The sequence below is a fragment of the Mastomys coucha genome, unplaced genomic scaffold (assembly GCF_008632895.1).
Source record: "Mastomys coucha isolate ucsf_1 unplaced genomic scaffold, UCSF_Mcou_1 pScaffold15, whole genome shotgun sequence".
Classification (NCBI taxonomy): Eukaryota; Metazoa; Chordata; class Mammalia; order Rodentia; family Muridae; genus Mastomys; species Mastomys coucha.
In genome coordinates, this window is record NW_022196897.1 from 52,414,607 (window position 1) to 52,426,468 (window position 11,862).

An 11,862-nucleotide genomic window follows, 5' to 3' on the forward strand; every position below is an offset into this window, starting at 1 on the left:
AATCTTATTTGTTGAAAGTTGCTTTGCCAAAGGAACTTGAAATTACAGTGGTTCCACTTGTGACCAGAAGATGGAGCTGTCACGCAAGATGCTACCCTCCTACATTTATTTATTTATTTATTTTAATTTAGCATGCTGTTTTCTGACAGTGGGTACCATCGAGTGAGTGAGTGTCAGAACAGAAAGCTAAGGCAGAAGCTGAGAGCATGCAGTGATCGCCCTGTCTTGGCTTTTCCTCTTTAGTAAGAATATTATTATGGCACATGTGAGATTTTACTTTCTGCTGTAGGCTGAATTCTAGAAACCGTCATTGGCGACTGTTATATTCAAGACGCACATGGATTCTGTGCTATGATTACCATTCCCTTTATTTCAGGTAAGCAAGCATGATTCTATTTTTGTCGCATCAGTGAATCACGATTCTGCCAAATGATGGCATTTAAAATAAGATGTGCTTTGTAATGTTGTATTCAGACCCAAAAGGTTCAAATGCTCTAATTCTGGCTGTTCTGCGTTTAAAAATCTTCTTATGCTAAAATGATCACTGGCTGTGCCATATTGTATTTTAAATGTTTCTTCGGCTTCTCAGCCTTTCATTTCTGTGGTTGTATTTGTTTAACATCAAAAGATAAAGCTTTCAGAGTGAGGGACGGGCCTTCTTCTTCTCACAAGGGAAATACTGGTGCTTAATGCGTTGAACAAATCATAGAGATGTAATGAAGCAGATTAACATGGCAGTGGCTCTGCCAGAGCCCACGGCTGAGCATCCTGGTCACAGTCTTAGAGATACACCAGCATCCTGAGCCCACGGCCTTTTGAACAATTGCTGCTGCTATAATGTGGGGCTTCTTTATGTTTTTGTTTTAACCTTTAAGAATGCTATGCAAGTCACTTCTACCGCACGAGTAAAGATTGATGTAATGTGTTTAAGAGACTCCGAGTGACAGCATTGGACTCTCCCCTCCCCCCTTATGAGGAGAACAGTGAAAACTAAATTAATTGTTGGGGGAATGGATTATCTTTATCTGTGGAAAAAGGACAGTGGGCATTTAGAATAATTCCTATTGTGAAAAGTGTTCACATTTTAAGCAATTTTGGGTCATGTGATGTTAGCTAAAGAGTAGAATGACTCAGGAGGTGGAGATGGGAACAACCTTTTCTCCTGATTCCTATGATTTCCTGTAAAAACACTTTGTGTGATTGTCAGTATAAGCAGAAGATGAAATATAGAAATGTCATATACAAAAGCCATTTGGCTCAACATTTGGATTGATTTTAATAAATTAAAAAATAGGAATATTTTTACAAGAGTGTTAATTGCTTCACTCCCCCTTGTTGAAAAATGTGTGTGTGTGTGTGTGTGTGTGTGTGTGTGTGTGTGTGTGTGTGTGTGTAGGAGGCAGGCAGTGGGGGTGCACACATTTGGGATGTTTCTATCTCAGTCATCATTTTCCTATAAAAAGGTAGTTATGCTATGTCTGAGGTTGTGAAAGCTGTGGGTTTTCTGGGATGTTTAGGAATACTGAAAAAATGTTATTTGAATATGCAGAATCTATGAAGAGTTTTTAGTTACATGGAGTTCAATAAATAGGATGATATTTAGAATCACAGATTTTTATTTGGCATGTATCCATCTCCCATTTAGAGAAGAGCAACAGTGGCTGAGAGGTTGTGTGGGTTTTACATTAAGTGGAATATTACACTCAGAGTTCATGTCAAATTAAAAGTAGCAGGTAAGACTAGGACCCCGATTAGCAGTCTTCAGAATCTTCCATGGCAATTATCCCCACTGTTGACATATTCCAGGCTTATTCCAGATCTACTGGTATTGATTCTGGGGGATATTGACTTGGCAAATTCTGTACAATAGTTTCTTTCAGTGGATAAACATACACAGGACTAAAGTTTCTCAAGGGTCTTTCCAAAAGCCGCAAGACAACAGCTCAATTAAACAGTTCTAGAGTCTGCATTGCTTAATAATGTATCTTCACTTTAGATTAGGGACACTGTCCACCTTGTGCTCCTGAATGACATACTGCCTTATAAAGGCTCATTCTATTTCTTCTATCCTATAGAATAGTCTGTGTATATATAGAGAGAGTAATTTGTGAATTCTTAGATGGTTATACAGATTACATAATACTTCTTCAGTATCTGGAGAAAATAAGAGCTTTAACATGTGGGGTTTTTTTTCTACATAAATATTTGTGGAACACCATATCTTTACTACAGAGCAGTTCATGGTTGAGGTTGAAAAGTAATTACAGGGACTGAAGAGATGGCTCCGTAGCTAACCATGGGCAGAGGGACCTGCATTCAGTTCCTAGCACTCACTCTGGGCAGTTAACTGTCTCCTATAACTCCAGCTCCAGGGGATCCAATACCCTCTTCTGTCCTCACTGAACACTGCATTCACACAGCATACCCATACAGAGACATAAACATAATTTGGAAATAAACCAAATCTTTAAAAATAAAAGAAATTTGCTCCAGAGGACATGACACTTTCTTTTGGCCTCTGTGGTACACCCATCTACATACCCAGACATCCCACACATACCCTTCCCCTTCCCCACACACTGATACACACATGCACATAAATTTAAAAAAACTAAATAAATATTAAATAGGAATATACATGTGCAGATAGTCATTGCTTAAAATATTATGAGCACCAAAATATAGGATGAAGAAATGGGAAAAGCAGGTGGGGCTGGGTTGTGAGGCCCATCTTATGCCAGGAACTGTTTAACAATGTGAGCTCAGAGTTTATGATGATAGAAGTCCCAGGGAAAAAGTAAATTTAAATGTTATTCAAGTTAGATCTTTAAGAAAAAGTTGAATATAAATTAACAACAATCCAGGTTTGCTCAACTTAGGTACAGAGGGAATTAAGCCCTTGGAAACAATCCAATATGATTGTAGTTTTTTGTTTGTTTGTTTGCTTACTGTATTAGGTGTCTATTTTCTTCTGGAGAACTAAAAGTAAAGTAAGAAATTTGATTTTCAGTATTAAACATCCAACATACTAAGCACACTCACTCGATGTCCAGAGTTAGATTATATGCTAAGACTGGTCTTGTGAATCTGTACAAAGCCATAGAGATCATTTAAACATTACATAAAAGCAAATCCATGGGGAGGTACCATTGACGAACATTCCATTTGGTTAGGATCAGAGAAAATGAAGTCTATAAGTCATTGGAGAAGAACTGAGACAAGAAACAACAGCCAGAGTGTGAGAGGATACAGGGAGAGATTGGTTCGGTGACTGTAAAAAACATGGCGCCAGCAGGCTAGAGAAATGGCTTACTTGTTAGAGGTTGTTCTTCCAGTGGTTAAATTCCCAGCACCCGCATGGCAACTTACAGCTATCTGTAACTCCAGCTCCAGAAGCTCTACCACCCTCTTCTTTTCTCTGTGGGCACTGAACAAACAGTTTGCCTAGACTTATATCCAAGCAGAACCACCCATACATATAAAATAAAAATAAAAAAACGTTTAAATAAATTAAAAAAAAAAAAAACCAACCTACAAGACCAGAAGAGGTGGAAGATACTTAAGAATGGTGTAAGTCATTTTGAGTGGCTTGTTGTTGGAAGTTAAGTCCTTTTCTGTAAGACAGAATAGTACTCTCTTTAAATCTACTGACCCCTTAGAAAGGGCCATGTATGGCATATGGACTTTCTTGAAGGCACAATTAATCTTCAGCAGCAAATTGCTTCCCCGCAGGGCACAGTTTGGTCACATTAATCCTTGAATGAGAGATTAATAACACTGCCTTTAGGCAAGCTGGTCTTGCATAGTTCCATCGTCTTAGTCTCAAAACAAATACCACTGAAAACTTGCGTTTGGTTCCTCCAGTGCCCATCTAGTACACAGAGTGGTTGGACTGGGAATGTCCTTCATAGGCTCCCATGTTTGCATATTTGTTCCCAGTTGGTGCTGCTGTTTGTGGGGGTTTGTGAGGTACAGCCTTATTGGAGGAAGTGTGGCCCTGGAGACAAGCTCTCAGAGTGTGAAGACACCATTTCCAGGTCATCCTGGCCAGTTCAAGATGTGAGCTCTCAGCTTCTCTTACTGCTACCATGCTTGCCTCTTGCTTCTATGATAGATTCTTATTCCTCTGGAACCATAGGCCCAACAAAAATCTTTCCTTTCGTAAGTTTCCTTGGCCATGATGTTTTATCACAGCAACAAAAAAGTAACTAACATAATGGACTTTAGGCTAGTTTGCTGGCTTCTGAATATATTACTCAAGCTCTTCCCTGACACTTCCATTTCTTCAGTACTTTAACCAGGATACTTCTAGAGAGAAAAAAGTTTGCATATTTGCAAACTTCCTTTACTAACATCTTTGATGCCCCCTTACCAGAGATCCTCAATGCTTTCTATTGGCAAGTCCAGAATTCTCTCTGCTCTTCCTCAGAGCTGATCAATCTTTAGGCGGTTGTAACATAGCAAAGTGATGTTGATGTTGAATTTCACATAGGAGCTGTTCTCCCAGTTCAGCCCAACTTGGTTCAGTTTAGAACTGGCTGTATAAAGATATGGCATCTGGACTCCAGGGCTCACAATATTCTGTGTGTTCAGAGTGAGGAGGTCAGAAGAAGGCATTTATAAGAATCATGGCTACTGATGGATTTCCTTCCCTCAGGGTTGACTCTGGGAAGAACCATAAAAAGCAGATGTTCTCTAGCTACACATTATCCTCTGTCTCCCTCTTATCATCTTCCCCTGAGGACATCCTAGATGTCTTCACAAATACTTCAGTTAGTTTCTAACTCTTATAAGAGTATCTTTAGCTCTGATACCTAGTTAATGAAATAAGATATAATTTAAGTTGCACATGTGGTTTCTAAATAATTACTTAATACACTTAAGTTTTATAGCCATCTACAGAATTTATATCCCTGTAATTGTCTGAAGTTTGATGTAACAGTCTTCTTAGAAGGATAGCAGGGCAGTTTGAATGCTTGAATAGCAGCATCACTGTTAGAAATGAGCAGACTGACTCAAATTTCATTCCACTAACATATGTTGAACATAGGCAGTTGATTCTTGAAAAATGCCTGTATTGGGAGGTTCTGAAATATGTATTAGCCATGCAGCAAACCTAAATAATCATTTCACAGCTCAGAGCAGTTTCAAAGGATCTAATATTTGGCGTTGTTCTTATTTGTCTTCACAAAAATCTGTTTTATAAACTTATAACTTTAACATAGGCCATAGAAAGCACAAAAACCAAATCTCACAATAATAGTTTTCAGCTTTCTGTTCCAGGTTAGTCTAGTAAAAGTCACCTATGGGTAGTCTAAAATTTATATATATATATATATATATACGTTTACATATGCACATACACATACACTTGCATATATATATACACACATACACATACATACACATACGCATACATATACATCATATACCCAACCCTAAGAAGATTCATATACAGACCCTGCATTTTAAGATGCTACCAATGTAGAATTTGCAGACAGCTTTTTCACATGCCTGTTATCTCTAGAATATATGCTTGTGTTTTCTTCTCCAAAATTTAATCCAATAAAAGTAGAATTCATGAAACAATTATTTGCTGATTTTGGCCTAATAATGACTCCTAGGATTCATACATGAAAAACATTCAAAATGTCAATGAAGAAAAATGAGATCCTTAATAGTGTAGCTGCATATTATTATTGATTTCAAGGAATCAAAATTTTATTAACATTTTGAAGCTAAAAGTAATGTTCTTTGATAATAGAGTGGTACCTACTGAAATATTGTTTTAATGTAGGAAAAGATCACTTGAATGAAGAGCCTGGGGCAAAATGTTGTAACATTGAGAGGTAAATGCACTGTGTTTGTTCTCTGTAACAGTAACAAAATTATGGTATCTTTCCTTATAATTCAAAGCTGTAAAGTATCTCAGTATAATTTGATTAATACTTTCAATTAAGACCCTTTTATGAAGATAATATTACTGATAACTAATATGGCTATTTTTCAAATTTAATTTCTAAAATTTTCAGAGTTTAAGAAGGAAACATATTTCTAATTTGTTTTACATTTTTTGATTATTTTTGAAACAGGGCTTCACTGTGTAATTCTGGCTGCCCTGAACCTAACTTTGTAGACCAGGCTGGCCTGGAATTCACAGAGATCTGTCTGTCTCCGACTCCCAAGTGCTGGGATTTAAGGCTTGTACTACCATGCCTGGCCTTGAGGCAAGCACTTTTTTTTTCCTATCAGATTGTGGTAAGAAGTTTTTGAGAGTTAAAAGATCATAATTTAAGTATGTTATTTAAGGTTGCTAGAAGACAAATTTGTGATGGAGTCAAAAGGCCTAAGGGGAACAATCACACCCAAGAAGTGTTTTAATCATTTCTATTACTTTCTAAGATACTGTCTTTTGTTGCTTTCTCAGCTATTGGCTGAGATTCTGTGTTCTCCATACGAGCACTGATGGTATTAGTGAATCACTGTGAATTCTATGATTATGTAATTTTACTCTACCTGCATATTGGGTGAGGAACTATGTAAGAGAGGGCAGCGATAAAACAACCGAATTCTCATATAAGGAGTTGGTTAGGCTGTCATGAGAAAGGAGAGACTTTATCATAAGACTATTTAAGATAAAAATGAACGCTGTTGCCTTTCTGTGAATAATTGATGTCAAGATGTGAACTATCTGAGACATAAAGCTAGCCATCCAGGGAGGGTGCTGGCAGTGGCATCTGTCACCCAGCATTAGATGATTAGCTTAGATGCTTTTCTCTGTTCTCATGCTCTTGTGGACTGAAAACTTGAGAGAAGTCCAGCATGATCAAAAACTCAAGAAGGGAATCTGTATCCGCTGACACTGAGCGGCTGCTTAGCGTTTCATTACAGAGGAGAGCCTGAGGCGTAGGTCCGATGGCTACGGATTTATCCTGGGCTAGTTCTGTCCCTCAGGAACGGCCTTTCTTTACCAGCCTAACATCTTGTGGCTGATAGATTAAAAAAAAAAGAAAAGAAAAAACAAACTTTCGGAATCTATTAACGTAGCTGACCACCAGCTTCCATCAGCCCAGAAGTTAGAATTTCATCATGTAGCCTCTTGAGTGCATAGAAAATCTTCCCGTATCTCAGTGTAGCTGTCTCTCTGATATACTACTAATGTATTTTAAACTTGCATTGATTAATGACTTTCTCTGTTCTGTAAAAATATAAAACTTCATGACACTGCTTCTACTTTAAAATGTTTTAGTAACCTAATTACGCGCTGCCAGGCCATAGTCGCTTAGACTGTCTCCAGAATGAGCTGTCTGTTATTTCCTTTAAGATGAGAGCTAAGGTTGTTGCATTGATGCTAGAAACTTCCAGACAACAAAGACTTGCTGGGTGAGTGCTCAGACCTATGTGAAATGAACATTGTAAGTCAAGAAGACTTGTTTTAGAGTCAGGTGATATAAAATGTAGCCTATAACCTAGGATGTGGTTTATTAACAAGTTCTCAAGAAGAATGCGTGTAAATCAAATCAGGTCATGGCAAATAGTGATGTCTGATTTGCCTTATTTCTATAGTCTTTAAAAGGGAAAGCAGAAGGCAGTTCTACCATGTCTTATATTGGATCAGTGCACCCAGATCAATTATTCATGATTTTAGTCCCTAGGTGTCAGAAAGTCAAATGTAAAGTGCCCCATTATTTAGATTTAAAAAAAAAATTCAGACAAGTTGTCCTAGCCACTGTCTATAATAAACCAGGAGTCAAAATCCTGAGTGAGATGTGAGTCCTTAGGTATGTCATAAGAAATGGTATAATTCTGTAGATTTTGAGACTGATCTATGGAAGGCCATTCTGTGTGTACAAGAGTGCTTAGTAAATCATACTGACTCTGGATCTGGGCTCAGAGTACCCAGATCATAGGAAATCATTTTCCACTCTCTATACATTCTTTTTTACCGAAGAGTCTGTAATGGTGCCTTCTGGAACAAGCTCTATGGCCCTTGGCCAAAAGCTCCCTAGATATCCAATAATTTTCTCCCAGTGAGTTTAAGATAAAATAAGTCTAGTGAAATAAAAATAGCAGTTCACAGAAATGCTACCAGAATTTTAATTTCCCCCTAGATTGACTTAGTTTATGTATATGAATAGTTACTTGGAGGTATTTCTCCGCTCCGTATGCATGAAGTACCCACAGAGGCCAGAAGAAGGTGTCAGATCTCCTGGAACTGAGGTTGCTGACAGTAATGTACCTCCACACTGGTGCTGGGAACTGGACCCTGGTCCTCAGCAAAAGTAGCAATGCTTTTAACTACTAAGCTATCTCTCCAACCCCCATAATTTTCAGATTGGGCAACTTTTGTTGGAAAGTCCTTTATCAACATCAAAATAACTTAAATAGAAAGGTTTAAAATAGAAATTTAAGCATATAACTGCTATGGAAATCTTCCCATACAGAAATAATAAGAGAGTTTAAAACTTAAGGGTCAAACAAGAACTCTGACCCAAGGCATAAGGGCACCCAAAGGAGGTATATTGTTTATAGAAAAATATTCCAGTACCCGGGGATATTTTGCTGTTTAATTTAGTTCATTTAAGTGAGAAAGTTGGATTGATATTTTTTTTGTGCTTCAATTCCTTGGTTCTAGTAAAATTGTTTACTGCTTTAGTTTTTAGAAACCACCAGGATTTAATCAAAGTTACTCAACTGATTCTCGTGAAAAGTCTTGTATATTATTCTATTTTTTTTGTTTCTTTGTCTGTTTTTGTTTTTCCAGACCAGGTTTCTCTGTGTATCCCTGGCTATCCTGGAATACACTCTGTAGACCAGGCTGGCCTCGAACTCAGAAATCTGCCTGCCTCTGCCTCCCAAGTGCTGGGACTAAAGGCGTGTGTCACCACTGCCTGGCTATGTATATTATTCTAAATCTCAGCTTAGATACTTGATTTTGATAAACAGAAAATATAAAACTTTGACTGGGCAGTCAAGATAGCTCAATGAGTAAAGACACTTGTGCCCAAGCTTAGCCATCTGAGTCTATTTTGAAGATGCCATGGTGAGAAGAGAGAACTGACCTAGGCTCCCACATTATAATGCACTCTTACCCCCAACACATAATGAATAAGTAAAATGTGTTTTAAGAAAGTGTAACAAGTTTCCTTGTGTGAGCATATGTGTGTCCATGTTCATGTTTGTGTCTGTGATTGTATCTCTCTCTCTCTCTCTCTCTCTCTCTCTCTCTCTCTCTCTCTCTCTCTCTCTCTCTCTCTCTGCTTCTCTCTGTGTGTCTGTGTGTGTGTGTGTGTGTGTGTGTGTGTGTGTGTCAAAGTTCAATAACAAGTCTCTCCCTCAATCTTTCTCCACCTTATTTTTGAAAGAGCAATTCTCACTGAATCTGGGGTCTAGCATCTCTGCTAGTGTGGCTGGCCAGTGTGTTTCTGGAGTTCTGCCTTTGCCTTCCCAGAGCTGTATGGGCATGTACTGCCATGCCCAGTATTTTCATGTAGATGTTAGAGATCAACTTAAGTACTCCTACCTGTGCATTTTACTATCCAACCCCAGAGAATTTAATACTTTCTCTATGAGCAAATATCGAAGTGTCCATTGAATATATTTCTATATCGTATACACTTCAGAGTGTCAGCAAGAGATATTTTCTAACATAACATATAAACAAAATTATCTCTTAATTATATGAAACTCAAATATCACTTCCTTTATAAGGTTCTCTGTTATATGCAAATGAAACATTCATCACTCTCACCTATCTCTGTACTTGTTATAATATGGATTAGGCATCTGTGCACCTGGGTTATCATCTCTCTAATGAAAATCGGAACATTAATGAGACAGACATTGTGCCTTATGTTTCTACTAAGGCACCAAAAACTCACACACACACACACACACACACACACACACACGGCTGTGTTAGCTGTCATTCAGATTGCTGTGAAGAATGCCTGACATAAACTAAAATGAGGAAGGACATCTAATTTAGAATGTCAGAGTTTTCTGTCTGTGATGATGGAAGGGTGTGGTAGAATAGGATCCAATCCACAGCAGCCAGAGAGCAGAACCGTATGGCTACCTGATAGTGGTGGGACAAGATATAACTACCAAAGACATTTCCCAGAGACCTGCTTCTTCTAGCCAAGCCTCCCATTTGAAAAGAAAAATCCATTGAAATACTTAATTCATCAGTGGATAAATAACCCATTAGGTCTGAGCCACCATTATCTGATTAGCTCTGGAAGTGCTCTCAGGGACACACTGAGGTGTGCTTTCCTGGCCTCGTAGGTATTGCTTAGTTCAATCAAGATGACAATCAAAATGAATCATCACAGCTGACTTCCATGGGAGGGCATCAGTGTGTCTGCACAGCTGCGTTACAAGTGGCTTCGATCTGGGGTCTGTTTGAAAGGCCTTGTTTGAATCGTGTAAATGTGTCCTACTTCTAATAGGTTACTAAAACAAGTCATAGTAGTTTCCTTTCATGGATATGCTCTTAACAGTTTAATAGCCTTTTAACTTGACTTTATTTTCAGTTTACTCCTGTTGATTTGTGCAGTGAAACAAACATACTAAGTATAAAATTTTCAGAGGAAGCTAATAATTACAGTTCTCACATTATCTGTCTCCTGAGTGTGCACATGCTCTCTGGAACTTTCAGATTCCATAATAGAGCAACTTTTATATGCAGTGTCTTAAGTTCAGTTTCTAATTTGGGAAGGAAAAGGTTGAATTGGCTCACCTATGCTGGGTCGTAGTCCATTGAGGGAAGCTCAGGCAGGAACTTAAGGCAGGAACCTCGAGGCTAGAAGTGAAGCAGGAACCATGAAGGGGCTGCTGCTTACCAGCTTGCTCCCAATGGCTTACTCAGCCTGCATTTTTGTCCAAGCCAGGATGACCTGCCCAAGGGTGTTACTGTATGCTCTGATGTCAATCATTAATCATGAAAAAGCTTCATAGAGTTGCCTATGTTCAATCTGATGGAAGTACTTTCTCAATTGGGATTCCATCTTCCCAAATGACTCTAGCTTGTATCAAGTTTTAACAAACAAACAAAAAATCTAAGCCAATTAACCAATAATAGACACACACACAAATGCACACATTCACTTACCATATGCATATATAGCCCATATCTCCTTCCATCAAAATGGCAACCTAAACAATACAGAAATGTAAGTTCATAGTTTCATGTTTCTTGACTGTCAAAGGTTTCCTCTCATCGTTCAGAACCACAAAGGATTGTAAAAGGCATAGCATGTGCTTTTTAAAAAAATTAACAAAATACATTTTAGTACTCTAAGCATTCCATAATATATGAGCAGTTGATAGAGTTCTAGGATAGGCTATGCTAGGTTTAGTGAAAATGTTTCTTGAAATCAGAGAAAATAATGTTTTTTTTAAACTTTTATTGCATTATGATGAGAAAAGTTACATGATTTCAATTTATCTGAATTTGTTAACATTTAAAAACATATTTTAATTAAATAGAATTGAATCACATTCTTGTTTCCCTTTTGTACCACTGCTCCTCCTATAGACCCCCTTCAATACCTACAATATCTTTTTTTGCCATATTCTTTAAAATTTATAAAATATTGTAACAATAAAAATAAGTATTATAAAAGATGTTTGATATAAAACAACAATCAATTTAACAGTCTTATGTAGATGCTCATCTACAGCAATAGTGAAAATACATTTTTCTTAATATAAATTTTAAATAACTCCAAACATATTGGCTATATACTTAAAAATAATACATCACTACTAGTATTTTCTTAAATGAACATGAATAAAGTCTTTTGTTTGTTTTGTATTTAGTAGAGTTTAAAATCTTGGTTCTTACTGTGGTACAAGCCC

The 11,862-nt window shown here is 37.5% G+C and overlaps 1 protein-coding gene across 4 annotated transcripts in view; it reads left to right on the forward strand.

Moving 5' to 3' along the window:
• LOC116090245 (sodium channel protein type 2 subunit alpha) overlaps positions 1-11,862 on the forward strand; it is a 173,977-nt gene that overhangs the window by 52,584 nt on the left and 109,531 nt on the right. Inside the window, exon 1 of one of the 4 annotated variants that reach the window (XM_031370461.1) lies at positions 126-376. The exons of 2 other annotated variants lie outside the window; for them this stretch is intronic. The gene's annotated coding sequence lies outside the window, so the exon portion shown is untranslated. Of the gene's footprint in view, positions 1-125; positions 377-11,862 lie in introns of those variants that run through there. One more of the 4 variants, XM_031370457.1, reaches the window with a different exon arrangement.